Genomic DNA, 16,282 nt, shown 5'->3' on the forward strand with positions numbered 1-16,282 from the left:
TTTCTAAAATGGAAAATGCCACATTATTTCATAATAATGGCACCCTAAAAGGAGGACTGTAAATGTTCTTTAAGAGATTACCTGCACAGACCATCTATTTGGTATTGAAAAAAAATAAGTTGATTAGAGTGTCCTTTGAGATCATTAATGAAGTAGAAAAAGGTCTTCTAAATTAGAAAAAGTCCTAAGTCAAAGAGAAAGTCTGAGCCTCTCCTCTATTAGCAAACAGAACTGTGCATCTATGCAAGAATTGGGTAAAATAGCATTGGTCTTTATGAAGTGGGCACCCACTTTGATGGAGAAAGTAGACTCTCTGAGATTCTACACACAGTACCTGTGTCTCAGATACTCTTGCATATCCTGTCTTATTCAGTCCTCAAAAACAACCTTGTCAGATAGAGATAATTATGTGTATATTACTGATTTAAAAAAAACAAAAACAAAAAAACTTACAAGTGATTCAGAGACTTGTGGCCAAACTGGAATACGAACCTAGGTCTTATGACTCTGTTGCCAGTATTCTTCCCCTAAATCACACTATCCCATGAGTCTATCCAGTTACCTGAGGCAGAAACGATATTCACGATCTCTTGGTCAAAAAGTATCATGAGCACTGTCACAGATTTCAGTACTCCACCCACATTCCTTCAGAAACATCTCACGGAAATGTTTATATTCTCTCTGCCTATTCCAGATCCTATGGCTGTGTAACAAATTACCCCACAGTTCAGTGGCAGGAGACCAACCACTTATTATGCTCATGGATTCTGCAATTCAAGAGTTTGAACCGGGCATGGCAAGGACAGAATGGCCTCTGCCGATGATGTCTGGGGCATCAGCCAGAGGGCTGAGGGATGGAATCATTGGAAATCCACCTTATTCACATGTCTGTGGTTGGTGCTGGCTACAGGTTTAGATCTTAGATGGAGCTGTCAGCCAGACCTCTCCATGTGGCCTGGGCTTCCTTAGTACAGGGTACGTCAGTTCTGAGGGCAAGACTAGCCCAAGAGGAGTCAGAATCAGCCGGGTATAACACCTTTTTAGAGCTAGCCTTGGAATCCATACAGTGTTAGTTCTGATGCATTTTGTTCATTGGAAGTGAGTCATTAGGGCAAGCCCATATTTAAAAGAAGAAGAATTTGACTCTCTTTTGTGGGAAGAGTGTTGGAGACTTTGTGAAGATTTAAATTTTTTAAATTACCACAGTGCTCTTCCACCTGGCTTTGGAGTGCTTTTGCTTGCAAGAGCCTGCCCTGTGACTCTCCCCTGGAAGACTGCCCTCAGGTTCGAGTCACTTTGTTTGCAAGCCAGAAGGACCTGAAAGTTGACATGAGGAAACTCTATTTCACAGGGTGGAACATAACTCGCATTCTGATCCTGCAGATTCAAAAGAAGCTACCCTCCACAGAGCTTTGCTTAAAAACACACCCTTGTTTGGTTTCTTTTTTTTTTTTTTTCACTTAATACATTTTTATAAACAAATTTTCAACTCATGGTCCTTTCCCTGGGAACTCAACGTATGACAGGGATGACTAACCTATCTGCAAAATGATCCTGACTTTGAAAGGCAAATTCTAATGGTTACCATTTTTACTGTTCCTATCTGCCCCCAGCATGTAGTACATAGTCATTTATTCTAAAGAGTTTTGCCAAGATTTATTAATTCACAGATTCTGACCATCACAAAATATTTGAATTCTTTATATTTTAATATCTGAGCCTCTTTTGATTGCTGAGAGGTTTATCATGTACTTTTATTAAACTTTCTTCTCTAGTTAATTTCTTAAAGACATAGTCCCTTTGTAGTAGAGCTTTAGATTTCTCTGAGCAATTAATTGGACATTTTCCCAGTAATTGCTTTTGCATACAATATTTGTGCATTAAAGCAGAGAAAAAAACGTGTTCAATAGAATTTCCTTTGAAAGGGAGTCGATAGGACATTACATTGTAGATACCATCACTAAAGGCAGAGATGCAGTCATATGTAGTGAATAAATATTTGTGGAAGAAACAGCACAAAGAAGGGTGAGAGAGCAGAAGGAAAAGGGGGAATGAAAGAGCAGGGAGAGAAAATGGAGGAGAGAGTGAGGAGAGACAAGAAGGAAAAGTGGTAGCAAAGAAAAGGTGGCAGTATATTTTTCAGTGATTTCTTCATGGTGATCTCAGAATTTTTCATGAAATCTACAAATCATAATGTGGTTTATGTGTTTGGGTTTCCTGCAGAAGCAGGAATGGAGAAAAATTTTGTGTTAAGTCTGTGCAAGATGCTGAATCTAACTGATGTTGGAATGAAAACCCAAGATCCACTAGATGTTTGTCAGATACTTGCAGAGGTCACTTGGAGGCCGCTGGACATTCCAGGTTCTGAAACTGGGGGTTTGGCACACTCTGTAAGGGTCAGGGCAGTCCCAAGTGGCATCTGGGTTACATTTGGTTTTTTCCCAGTGAAGGGATAAGAGCAAAATGCCTTGTCATCACTGGGAACCACAGAGTAGCCTGGCATAATGGTAGACTTTTTAATCTACTTTATGAAGGTGGTTCAGTATGGATGTCTCTCAGGATTGTTGCCTCTAAATTTTTAGTTTAATGAAAACCTATGGCAACTCACAATTTCTACTTAAACTAGCACTTGTGATGACTGACAAGTTTTCCCAAACTAAATTTTCTAGAATCTTCATTATTAAGTGGCAGTTTTTATAGAATAGATTGAGAATATTCCCTATTTTGGGTGCTTTCAGAAATATCTAGAAGGCAGGTTAGATCATGTTGCTTTGGACATTTTTAATGAAATCTAAGTTTTACTTGCCAGTGACTCCAAAACAAACCCCTGAACTACCAATACTTCATATTTCTTTTTTTTTTTTAAAGATTTTATTTATTTGACAGAGAGAGAGAAATCACAAGTAGGCAGAGAGGCAGGCAGAGAGAGAGAGAGGGGAGGAAGCAGGCTCTCTGTGGAGCGGAGAGCCGGATGCGGGGCTTGATCCCAGGACCCTGGGATCATGACCTGAGCTGAAGGCAGAGGCTTTAACCCACTGAGCCACCCAGGCCCCAATACTTCATATTTCTAACAGCAATGTAGAAGCAGTGTGGAATTAGAAGTTAAATTCAGAGACATTTCATTTTGGTGATATCAGGTCTACCAGTCAGAGTTCCAAAGGAAACAAATGACATGGTCAAAGGGGTTGAATTGAATAAATTTTGGGAAAGATTATTTGCGGAGGTGTAAGCAGGGCCAGGGCAACCAGAAAGGTGTGATTGAAATACATGGGGACTATTAACAACAAGAAACCATGTCACTATGAGGACTAAAGAGTCCACAACAGACAGCAGTTCTACCAACAGAGGCTGATGAGAACTGAAACTGTGGGAAAGGCTACCTGAGAGAAACTGCGGCCTTAGGGGCTCAACAACTACCAGAACTAGAGTACAATACGGAGAGAACAAGAGGAATGAATATCCCGACTTTTCTCCAGTTTTACACTGGTGCTGCTCATTGGCAAAACCTGAAAGAAAGCCAGAGAATAAAGGATCGTGGTTAACTACTCCACAGAGGTCAACATCCCAAGTACAAAATAAGGCAGAAGAGCTGAGAAATTAGGGTAGGGAGACATTTGCTGACAAATGGAAAATAACCAACATATCAAGTTTCGAATATCATTAGAATTGCCTGTGTTGCTTTTTTCCAATACAGGAGGAAACTCTCATTTCTTTTAAAGTTACCAACTACTTTTAACCCACCTGAACTTTGCCAGGTTGAAATAAACATGAAACTACAGAACAAAATTGGAGAGAAATATATTGTTAGGGGAAAAAATCCTAAAATAATTTACAGCCTTAGAAGCTCCTAACTGACTTGAAGCTTCAGAAGTGGAAATAACATGCAAACAGAAATTGAATGCAGGGTAAAGTTCTAACTCTATCTAGAACCCAAAACGTAAGCCTCCAGTCAGATTTGGGAGGGACCTCAGAATACATCATCCATCTCCCTTGTTCTCCATGAGACAGAGTGATGTGAGTATGTCACACAACTAGAGCTATTGAATTTTAATAGCTCTTATGTCAAGCTTAGTAAAGGAATACTCTCACCTCAAAATGCAGACATGGGTAAGTTTAAAATTCCTACATGAAGTACTTCGGACACCTTATACAATAAAATACTGAGCTATGTTATTTTAAGAAAATGGAGACATTTTTGTTATCAGAAGAATCTCATTTTTTTTTCAGAAGAATGGTTACATTAGGTGAGAGTTATAAACATTTTTCTCTTATTTTTTAGCATAATATTTTTAAATTTACTGCTGGTTTACAAACTTCTAACTTTCTTTTTTGAAAGCCCCAAAACAATTACCCTACCACCTCACTCCCATGTAGTTTAAATTATATTGGTCATCACTAGAGTAACTATATAAATTTATCTCCTAAGCCAGGACATGCTTGAAAGTAAAAGAGGTTGCTAATATTATTAAGATTCTATAATTTTTGAGATTTTTGTTGACTGAAAAATAAATTTGATACAATTGGTAGAACTACAAAGTGGTTCTAGTCCCAAACTATTTCCAAAATCAAAGCTCTAGTTTCAAAAGGTGAAAATAATATATCCATGCATGTTAAAGCAAAAATTTTTTAGAAACTTTCTATTGTTTGTCAAACATCAAAAATTACATCAACAGAATAATTATTCTCAATTCAGTCAATATACTTTAATCTGTTTCTCTATTATTGTGTCTCTGACTTTTTTTGAAGAGTATGTTTTAATATGGCCTTCATTTTTTTAAGAAAAAAAAAGCTCTTTCATAAAATTGTTTGGTCATGTCTTCAAAACTACATTGAATTTGAAATTGTTAAACTCATAAATTGACATTTGTCTGTGTAAGAAGCTTACTTAAATGCCAGTATTAATAATAATGCTTCATTAAGAAATTAGAAATCTAAAATGCTAAACCAGAAGTGATGCTGGAACTAAAGGTATAAACTAAGACTTACAGTCACCCTGTATTTGCTGGAAGGTATAATTCGTCGAACTTAAGATTATCAAAATGACAAATACACAGATATTTCTTACTCTTTCGACCATATCTACACATTAAATCCATGTGCAAATGGGAGTCCTTTTTATTGTTATTATAAGGATGATCATTAATATTTGATCAGATATGTTTGAAAAAAATAGAACACCTCTAAATAGTATGTCATCAGAGAAATACACACTAAAATGATGATGAGATACCACTATATGCCTATTAGAATGGCCAAAATCTGAAACACTGACAAAACTAAATACTAGCGAGGATGTGGAGCAACAGGAACTCTCATACTTTGCTGGTGGGAATGCAAAATGGTATAGCCATTTTCAAAAACAGTTTGGTGGTTTTTTGTGTTTTTTTTTTACAAAATTTAAAAATCCTTACTATATGATGCAGCAAATGTACTTCTTAGTATTTACCTAAAGGAACTGAAAACTTATATCCACACCAAAACCTACACACAGATGTTTATAGCAGTTTTGTTCATAATTGTGAAAGCTTAGAAACAAATAAGATGCTTTTTAGTGGAGGAATGGGTAAACTGTAGTACATCCAGACAACGAAATATTATTTAGCACTAAAAATAAACGAGCTATCAATCCATGGAAAGACAAAAGGAAACCTTAAATGCACATTACTAAGTGAAAGAAACCAATCTGAAAAGGCTATATACTAAATTACATTCTGGAAAAGGCTAAACTATGGAGATAGTAAAAAGATCACTGGTTGCCAGAGCACAGAGGATTTTGGGAGCAGTGAAAATACTCTGTACAATATTATAATATGCATATATTTCATTATACATTTGTTTAAATCCATAGAATGTACAACATCAGGAGTGAATCCTAATTATGGACTTTAGGTCATTATGAGATGTCTATGTAGAGTCATTCTTGGGGAAAGGAAAGTGCCATTCTAATGAGTGATAATGGGGAAGCCTATGCATGTGTGTGGGCAGCAAGTATATGAGAAATCTCAGTACCTCCCTTTGAATTCTTGCAAACCTAAAACTGTTCTAAAAAAATTAAGTCTTTTGGGCTCCTGGGTGGCTCAGTCAGTTGAGTGACTGCCTTCAGCTCAGGTCATGATCTTGGAATCCTAGGATCCTATGCCATATTGGGCTCCCTGCTCAGCAGCGAGTCTGCTTCTCCCTCTGACCCTTCCCCCTCTCATGCTCTCTCTCTCTCATTCTTTCTCTTTCAAATAAATAAATAAATTTTTTTTAAAAACTTTCATGGAGCTTGAGTATATATTCCCTGCTGAATTCGGTGTCTGGAGGCTCTGTATTCCTAGTCAATAGAACTCTTTGACCTTATATAATTAAGAACTCAGGGGTCAATCACTAACCAGACTGCCACAGACTAATGTACTCTACATTTCTGGTATCCTGTTCAGTAATAATTAAAGATTGTATTTGTCCATATAAGTATTTTCAGAGTATAAAATTTCTCAGGTAATCAAAGAAAGAGGTAAGCTGAAAATCAATTAGATATGAAACATGAAAAATTGGATAGGAAAGATTTGATTTCTATTGATCTCACGGCCTCTTTAAGCTTTGCCAGTAAATAAACCTACCCTCACATGGTTCCCACTACAAAAGGAATATTCTCTACAGATGTTTTAGATTTTCTAAGAGCAAGAAAGAGAAAGACATTGCAAGGAAGAGAAAGAAGTTAAAAAGTGGAGATGAGAAGGTTCCAAAGATGAAGTAGGCTACCTTCTAAATTTTTCTCAAGGACTCATTGTTGAGCTCTGATGTTATGGACTGCTCACCATAGTATTAATCCAAACTGGGAAAATAAATCCTCCAGAGACTGACTTGACCTATTTTAGGTGTATTGTTTCAACTTCACATTTTCATACTCTGAGTTTCTGGTGTAGTTGTTCCTGTAGGGAAGCCCATAACAGATTTTAGCATCTGAACTTTTAGCATCAAAGTTCATATAAATACCTTTAACAAACAAACAAAAACAAACAGACAAAAAAAAAACTCATATAAATGGTTACATGCTCCAAAATGGAATTCTTAGTATTTCTAAAATATTCTCCTTTAATGATATGATCGTTATGATAGTTATCATTTTTTTTTTTAAGAGGTGGAGAGGCGTAGAGGGAGAGGGGAAGAGAGAATCCCAAGCAAACTCCATACCCAGCTCAGAGCCTGACATAGGGCTCGGTCTCACAACCCTGAGATCTTGACCTGAGCTGAAATCAAGAGTCAAATGATTAACTGACTGATCCACCCAGGCGCCCCTATAATATTCATCTTTTACTGAGGTACAAATGAGGAAAAATCATTCTCATTGCCATACCTGTTCCCATTCTCCTAAGTAGTTGTTTTTCTGCTGAAATGAACGGAATTTTACAAATTCCCGAGTCTTTCAAAATAATACAGTTTTTTTTTTAAGTCAACTAGTCAACGCATAGTACATCATTAGTTTTTGATGGAGTGTTCAGTGATTAATTAGTTGCGTATAACACCCATTTATATGACAGACACATCTTTTCCTTAAACTGGCCAAGCATTTTCATTTACTCAATGGGAAAATATAAATAAAAGTGTGTAGGGAAATATTAATTGCTTCCAGATTAGGAACATTACGAATTGCTCAAAACAATTTTAGATCCTCTTGAATTGATTTTATTGTCCTTTCATCTGCCTCATACCTTAGTGGAAATATTTTCTCTAAGAGCCTTATTGACTATGCTGATTCCTCTGAAAAAGCTTTTTCCAAGTATCTTTTCATTATTGATTTCTAATTTAATTTTCTTATTGTTGGAGACTATGCTTGGTTTGATTTCAGTCTTTTAAAATTTGTTGAGACTTGTTTTATGGCCCAGAATATGGGCCATAAGAACATAAAATTGTTCTTCTTCTATAGAATGTCTAAGTATGAAATAGGTCAATATGGTTGATAGTGTTGTTCACATCTTTATAATCTCACTCATTTCATGTATGTATGTTTGAGTAATTGCTGAGAAAAGAGAGTTGAAACCTGCAACTAACACTGTAGATTTGTCTAATTTCTACTTTCAGGTTTGTCATTTTTTTACTTCATGAATTTTGAAGCTCTGTTATGCGGGATGTACACATTTAGAATTACTACCTTTCCTGGCCCATTTTTAATTGACCTATTTATCATTGTGAAAGATATCTCTTATCTCTGATAACATACATTATTAGAAATCTATATTATCTAATGATAAAATAGCCATTCCAGCTTTCTTTTTACTTAGTTGCTCATGGCATCTATATATCCATCATCTTACTTTAAATTTCTCTGTGACCTTATGTTAGAAGTGGTTTATTTATAGACAGATGTGGCAGAATCTTGCTGTTTTATCCATAAAGACAACCACTGCCCTGCCCTTTACTTGGAGTAGTTAGGCCATATCATGGCAAGTTTGGGGCCCTTATTTTTAAAAATTTTTTTTAGCTCACTTCCCCCCTCCTTTCATAACACACACTTCAATTATGATAGACCCTTTATGTTATTCCTCAAGACACTGAGGCTCCATTTATCTTATATTTATATATATTTTTATATTTATATTTTTAGTCTTTTTCTCTGTTAGGTATTTTTAACTTTTGTTTATTTCATCATGAATAAAAATAAACACTTTTTTAAATGGTTAAGGATTTTTTATTATAGAGTCTCTGTTCGTATCCTTTATTATTTAATTAAATTGCTTGCCTTTCCTTGTACATTTAAGAAATTAGTCCATTCATTTACATTGAAAATATTTATATTCATTCCTTATTTATTTTACTTGTAGAATATGTATGTATATATCTATACAGAAGTTACAATTTTTTTAACATATGTATTCAAATTGATTATTTTTCTTTATGAATTTTTTGTTTTGCATTCTACCTAGAAAGGCCTATTTCATTTATAAGAAATAAAACAGTCTCATTTACTTTCTCAGATTTGGGTTTTTTTTTTAAATTTTGAAGCTTAAAATTTTGATTTATCTGGAATTTAGATTTGAAAAGTGAAGTAGCAAGACTTTTTCCTATATACATAGTGCTTACTGGACTTCTAATACTGCTTACTGGATAATCCATCTTTCTACCCACTGATCACACTTATCACCTGAATCAGGATTAGGTTCACCTGTGAGTTAGATACTAAAAATAAAAGTGACATACACAAGAAAAAGTGTACTTCTACTTTACAGTGGAGGCCTATAGCTTGGAGTTTATATAGTAGCTCTATTCCATTAAATCCTCAGAGGTCATGCTATCTCATTGACCTACTACCTCTAAAATATGGGGCTTTAGGGTCCAAATCAAATGTGAGTCTAAATGTGGTGCTATTTGGTTCACATCGGTTTCATTTGTATGCTGAGCAACAAGATGAAGGATATGATGAAGAAGAAAACAAGAAAAGGCTGTAGAAATAAATTATTTTTAAGTCAGTTTCCCGAAAGCTGTTACATAACACTTCAGCTTAAATGTTGTTGGCCAAAAATTATTCTTAGCTACACATATTGCAAAAGATGCTGGAAAAAGTATTCTTCATTTTGAGCATGGATTTGCCCACCTAAAAATGATAGAACTATGGAAAAAGTCAACAAAAGACTATTAGGGGCAAACTGGTAGTCTCTGCCAAACTCCCCATTATGGTACCATCAATCCCAATAGATCCTTCATATCTAGATTCTTGCATTTTACTGCCCTCACTATGAGTTTTCCCTGTGCCAGTGCTATTCTGTTCTAATTAACACGTACTTACTGCCTTTGTATCAGGTAAGAGTAGGCCCACCAATTTTTTGATTTGTATTGAACAATCCATAGTAATGTGAAATTTTTATGTACAGAATTTTTATTTAAAAGATATTCAGTGCTTTGAAGGAAAATACCTTAATAAATTTCCTAAGAGTTACCCAAGTCACTGCTATACATCAGAAAAGAAGGTTACCACTGCATAACAAGAAGATTGTGGACTTTGGAAGGGAAAATTCAATCTGAGAGGGACTGAATAGAAAGGATTTACATTGATGCGATGTAAATCCTTCTTTTGCATGCTGTTCTTCTGATTTTAGTTTAAGTCTGCTGAATATACTAATTCTTCAAGAGACAGATTTCAGTTGTGAAAACTAAAGAGGAGCCTAGTATCAAAGTGAGATCAGTGTGCTGTAGGAAAAAAAACAAAAACAAAAACAAAAAACAAAAAAACCTGCTCAAAGATATAGGGACCCAAAACAAAAACTTCATGGGATATAGATCCCAGAGATTTACAGAAATCTTAGGAAGGGTTTATGACTTTAGATTATGCAATTAACGGGTTGAGGCAATCCTAAAAATATCTCACAGGTTGAGGAAACTCCAACTGATATCTGGGTTTTGAATCATTCCCCCCACCCCATGTACAAAATACAATAAAATTCTGAGTCATTTAGTAGTATTTTACTCAGCAGCTATTAAATTTATAATTTATGTGACTTGACATCTTCTCAATATCTAGACCTTTCTTTTTTTTTTCTTTTTTTTTCCAATTTATTTATTTTCAGAAAAACAGTATTCATTATTTTTTCACCACACCCAGTGCTCCATGCAAGCCGTGCCCTCTATAATACCCACCACCTGGTACCCCAACCTCCCACCCCCCTGCCACTTCAAACCCCTCAGACTGTATCTAGACCTTTCTTAAACAAGACTCATATTTTTACTAATTGACGAAGAAAACTTAAGCATTTAATTTTCTTTTTTAAAGATTTATTTATCTTAGAGAAAGCAAAAGCCTGCATGAGAGTGGGAGAAGGGACAGAGGGAGAGGAAGAGAATGTCAAGGAGACTCCATATAAGTACGGAGCCCAACATGGAGCTCAGTCTCATGACCTGAACCAAAATGAAGAATGGGATGCTTAACCAACTGAGCCACCTAGACACCCTATGAAGCATTTTAATTTTCTTCTTACAGAAGAAATTTATTACTGAGTATTTTCCCTCTATAGTTGCAATTTTGAAAGGCATATTTCCATTATATTTTTTGTAATGTTTAAATATAGAAGAACTATTGACTTTTAGATCAATTTTACAAATAAAAACTTTTCCTCAATTACAGTTATTAGCTAAATTTTGCCACAGCACAACAAATGGGTTCAAGAATTTCAACTGTATACAATTTGTGAGATACTATTGCAAAGTTAATGGGGCAGGTCTGTATAGGTAGCCAGTTGGGAGTTCTAATGTCCACTTAATGAAATCCAAATTCCTTCTAAGTCCTGATGGCAGTTTCTCACTTAAATATCAATGAAGAAAATTCTGAATCTCTTGGCTGGCTGGAATTCACAGTATAGCCAGCAGTGATTCCAAATTTCTTAGCTATTTAGTACCTCTTTTGTTAGCCAGATCTGGGAATATTGGCCCACAAGAATTATGAAAACATAGAAACTCACATTGTGCTTCTCTGTGGCTTTAGACACACAGGGTTTCCTGCCATATACCTGCCTGTGCCTCCACTCTATGCCCCACATCCCCACCATAAGATGAGAATTACCCCCATATAAGAGTGAAAATTAGAACCAGTTGCCAACCATATGATATCTGAATTTGGGTGATTCTGGGTTAGCTAATGACAGGGTTTTTTTGCTGCAATTGGAGCCATTATCTGATTAAATTTATGGTAATTATAAGTTGTCTGTCTTCTTGGAGAATTTACCCCTTGCTTACTTTGTCTCTTGACACTGATGTTTTGTTTTGTTTTTTCTTGTCTGTTAGCATAACTTGTGATTTTTGTTGTTGAAAGCTAGACATGATGTATATCATGTGATATAAACTGAGGTAAATATGTCATTAGTGTGAGGTTTTTATACTAATCTGGTTGGGAATTGGGTTGTGTCTAATTTTTATTCTAGGTGTAGATGCTAGAGCCTTGGATTTCCTCTAGTGTCCTTGCTTTTTTTTCTCCTGTTATCTTTGCATTTCCCTAAGAATCCCTTTTATAGATAGAGTTTGCTACTTGTAGCTCTTTCATCTATAATCCACTGTTATTATACTGGAGACCTGTCAATGTAGCAATAATCTGGGGGTAAAGTTTTATAATATTGTGATTAAATCTGGCTTTTTGTAGGTTTATATCCCTGGGTTGTGACCTTCACAAGTGTTGCTTGATTTTCTTCCCCTCTTAGGTGAGTCTAGAAGTGCAGAGGGGGCTGAAGTTGAGTAATTGCTCTTCCCCCAAATGGAATAAGGCTATGATAATAATTTTTTTTTGAATAGGCCTTTGTTATGGAGAATGTTCTGAGTATGTTTCAAAATGGTTACTTTTTACCTCCCATTGCCAGAAACACGAAGGGACTTTTTATTGTTTTTCACCTGCAAGTTGGTGGGGTTCCTGGAGGTGAAAGCCATGAAAGACAGGTTCTCCCTTAGACTGTGACCTCCAAGGAATTTTTCTTTTTTTTTTTAAATTGTGTTATGTTAGTCACCATAGAGTACATCATTAGTTTTTGATGTAGTGTTCCATTATTCATTGTTTGCATATAACATCCAGTGCTCCTTGCATTCCGTGCCCTCCTTAATACCCATCACCAGGCTCACCCATCCCCCCCCCCCAACCTTTCATTTGTTTCCCAGAGTCCACAGTCTCTCATGGTTTATCTCCCACTCCAATTTCTCTCCCTTCATTTCTCCCTTCTCCTAGTGTCCTCCATGCTATTCTTATGTTCCACAAGTAAACGAAACCATGTGATAATTGGCTTTCTCTGTTTGACTTATTTCACTTAGCATAATCTCCTCCAGTCCCATTCATGCTGATGCAAAAGTTGGGTTTTCATCCCTTCTGATGACTGAGTAATATTCCATTGTGTATATGGACCACATCTTCTTTAAAACCACATCAGTAGGAACACTTAACTAGAGCCAGTAGTTCATCATACTTACCACTTAGGTGTTCCTACTGAAGTGGTTTTAAGTATAGTTGAGGTTTGGTGGGGTGAGGTCCAGAGCTCACAACCAAGAAAGAATTCTTGAGACATCTTTAGTGCGAAATGGTGGTGTTTTTGTTTTTGTTTTTAAAGATTTTATTTATTTGACACAGAGAGATCACAAGTAGAGAGAGAGAAGAAGGAACAGGCTCCCTGCTTAGCAGAGAGCCCCATGCGGGACTCGATCCCAGGACCCTGAGATCATGACCTGAGCTAAAGGCAGAGGCTTAACCCACTGAGCCACCCAGGCAGCCCCGAAATGGTGGTTTTATTAAAGCACGGGGACAGGACCCATAGGCAGCAAGAGCTGCTGCCCACAGGTTGTGAGAGGTGGCTGATTATATACTTGGGAGTTGGGGGAGTTGAGGAAAAAGGAAGTTTCTTTTTTTTTTTTTTTTTTTTTAAAGATTTTATTTATTTATTTGAGAGAGAGAGACAGTGAGAAAGAGCATGAGCGAGGAGAAGGTCAGAGAGCGAAGCAGACTCCCCATGGAGCTGGGAGCCCGATGTGGGACTCCAGGATCCAGGACTCCCGGGACTCCAGGATCACGCCCTGAGCCGAAGGCAGTCGTCCAACCAACTGAGCCACCCAGGCGTCCCAAAAGGAAGTTTCAAAAGGATTTTCATATGTTCAGGACTCACAGGATACTGGAGGCCTTGCCATTGTCGAGTTAGGGTTGTTTCTCCCTCTAACAAGGCATTAACCTTAAGATAATTGGAAGTTTCCTAGAGGAATATCATGCATCTCCCACCCAGCTTATACTTTGTCCTAGCTAGACTTCTGTTTCCTCACTACTACCAGTTGTAACGTTAACAGTCTCTGTTCCAGGTAAACTGATCTCAGCTGTGGTCCTCTGTATTTGCCTATAACCATAGAGGGCATGGTTAATAGTTTGCTCTGTGAATTCCTTCTCTAATAGGCCCAAGGAGAGTCACTGATCTGCAGTTTGCTTAACTTTTTCTTGTAAGGACTTTAAGCTCTCTACTTGTGGAGCTAAAACTGGAAGTTGAATTCTTTCTGTTTAACTTTAAGTCCAATCTTTTCAGTAGAATATGCCTCAGTAGTGATCATTTTCTGTGAAATTATCCTAGAACAGTATATTGCACTTGCAAATGGCAAATTCAGTTCTTTCATTTTATCTTTGATTTTTTTCCCTATTCCATTATTTCTGTATATTTCAAGGACACAAATTTATCTATATATGATTGTTCTCTATTGTCTATCACCAGTATTCCTCTTTGCTTCCTTTTATCATTTTGTCTATTTAAACTGCATTCTGTAACATTTTCTAGAGCTCTTTATCAGCTTTGGTCTTTTGCTGTTCTCATTAATTGCTGTTCATAAATAATTAATTGGTTTTATCATAATTTTGCCTCCAGTTCATTCTCCAGTCTCATTTTTACCTTATTTTGTTGTCATTATTTCACTATAGGTTTCTTCTTTCAAAATTTTCATCTTTTCTTTAATTTTATTAATTCATAAAGATTTTCTTAATTACTGGTGTCCATCAAGAATGAATTATTTATCTGGATTGAATATATGTGCTTACATTTTATTTATTTATTTATTTTTAAATTTTATTTTGTTCTCCTGTTTTGTTTTGGTATAATGGCTCTTTTTCATTTTTTCCATCTCTTTTCCCAAATATATGGATGGTTTCTCCTTGACAACTTTCTACATTATCTGGGTTTTTTTTGCAATTTCCCTCACCTTTGACTCAATTCTATATTTGCCTCTTCATTTACTTAGAGGAGGAGAGTGGTAGAATGGAGGTGAGAGAGGAGAGTAGGAGGTGTGCCCTGCTTCCATTCACGTACTTTCTCTTTAATCTCTTTCTTTGGAAGTTTGTTAACATCTTTTGCCAGATTTTACCCTTGTTTCCTTCGGGAGGAACCTCCAGATCCATGATGGTATTGGACTATTACCCCATTTTTTAGAGTGAATCCTTCTGTTAGCTTTATTAAGTCTTTGGCTGTCTGAAAACACCACTATTTAAGTCACCATTCTCTCGCCATCTTTTGCTCCCTGACCACAGTTGTGGTTATGTTAGGGAAAAACTCAAAATCCAGAAATTCTTCCAACAATCAGTGTGGTGCTTTTTATCTACAATGAAAAAGTATCCAGTGGTTTGAGGAGTGGTATTCTCCTTTTATTCTCCTCTTCTATTTTGCCAAACTTGTGTTTATCATAGAGAATTAGTTCTGGATAATTCTTCCTGAAGTATTTCTCTCATGTTGCTCCAAGCCAGAAAAAACAAAACTCTGACTTTTTTTGTTATTTCAGCTTCTCATTCACCTACCTTTCAGTCCTTTCCTCTGAGCCTTCAAAAGACTTTTCAGGAATTTGTCCATTCACTTTATTCCCCATGATACAGCTCTGTTCTCTCTCTTTCTCTGTGTCCTATTTGGAGGGGGAGGTAGTAGATAGGGAAATCTTGCATTCTTTTCAAAATCCACATTATTCAAAGATACTCCATAAAATTTAGAATTCATGTTAGAGTACTGTTCTTGTTGGAGGGCTGTTTTTCTTGTTAAAATACTATTTCTGGTTTTTTTTTGTTCATGTTACTTATACTCATTAATGGTTTGGGTTGAAGCTTCTGTAATCTTACATTTACTCTGTTGTCTTTCTAATAAGTCCTTTAATATAATTCATCACCACATATTGATCAAGCAACCTGAGTTTCTTCGAGAAGAACTGCTATGAAGATGAGCATAACGAACACATACCTTTATGTAAATTGTGTTCCAGTGCGGTAATTGAATAATTAGAGGGAAAAAAAAAAGGCTGAGTAATTGAAATCTCCTCCTGTACTGAGGGTACTAAATGGATTTTAGTCATTATTATCAATTTTTTCCATGACTAAATTTCTAGTGGTCTCATAGATTGTGCTGAATTAATTATAAAGACACAAATGAGGATCATATATGGAATAAAGGGAGGACTGTGTAATTCATGCATCTGATAGGCACCACTCTCCTATTCCCATGTCCAGATATACAAAAGCTTTGAAATGACAACTTACCCAAAAAGACATTTCATCTTGGAGATGAGGAATCTTTAATGTAGTGATGCTGAATCCAGGCAAAACTATGAGATAGGTGATGTTTGTTGTCTGAGTCTCATAATCCTTTGTTTCCTGGATCACAGGCTTCTCAAGATCCTTATATCATACCACTATTCCTTTGACAAAATCTGTCTCGAATTCTTTTTTTACTCTGAGGAATAAATAACTGGTGAGGGACCTCACCCAGGGAATAGTTACATTTAAATGGGATTAAATCCTTAAGTAAAAGAGAGATTGTGGAATATAGGACTT

The sequence above is a fragment of the Neovison vison genome, chromosome 1 (assembly GCF_020171115.1).
Source record: "Neovison vison isolate M4711 chromosome 1, ASM_NN_V1, whole genome shotgun sequence".
NCBI lineage: Eukaryota > Metazoa > Chordata > Mammalia > Carnivora > Mustelidae > Neogale > Neogale vison.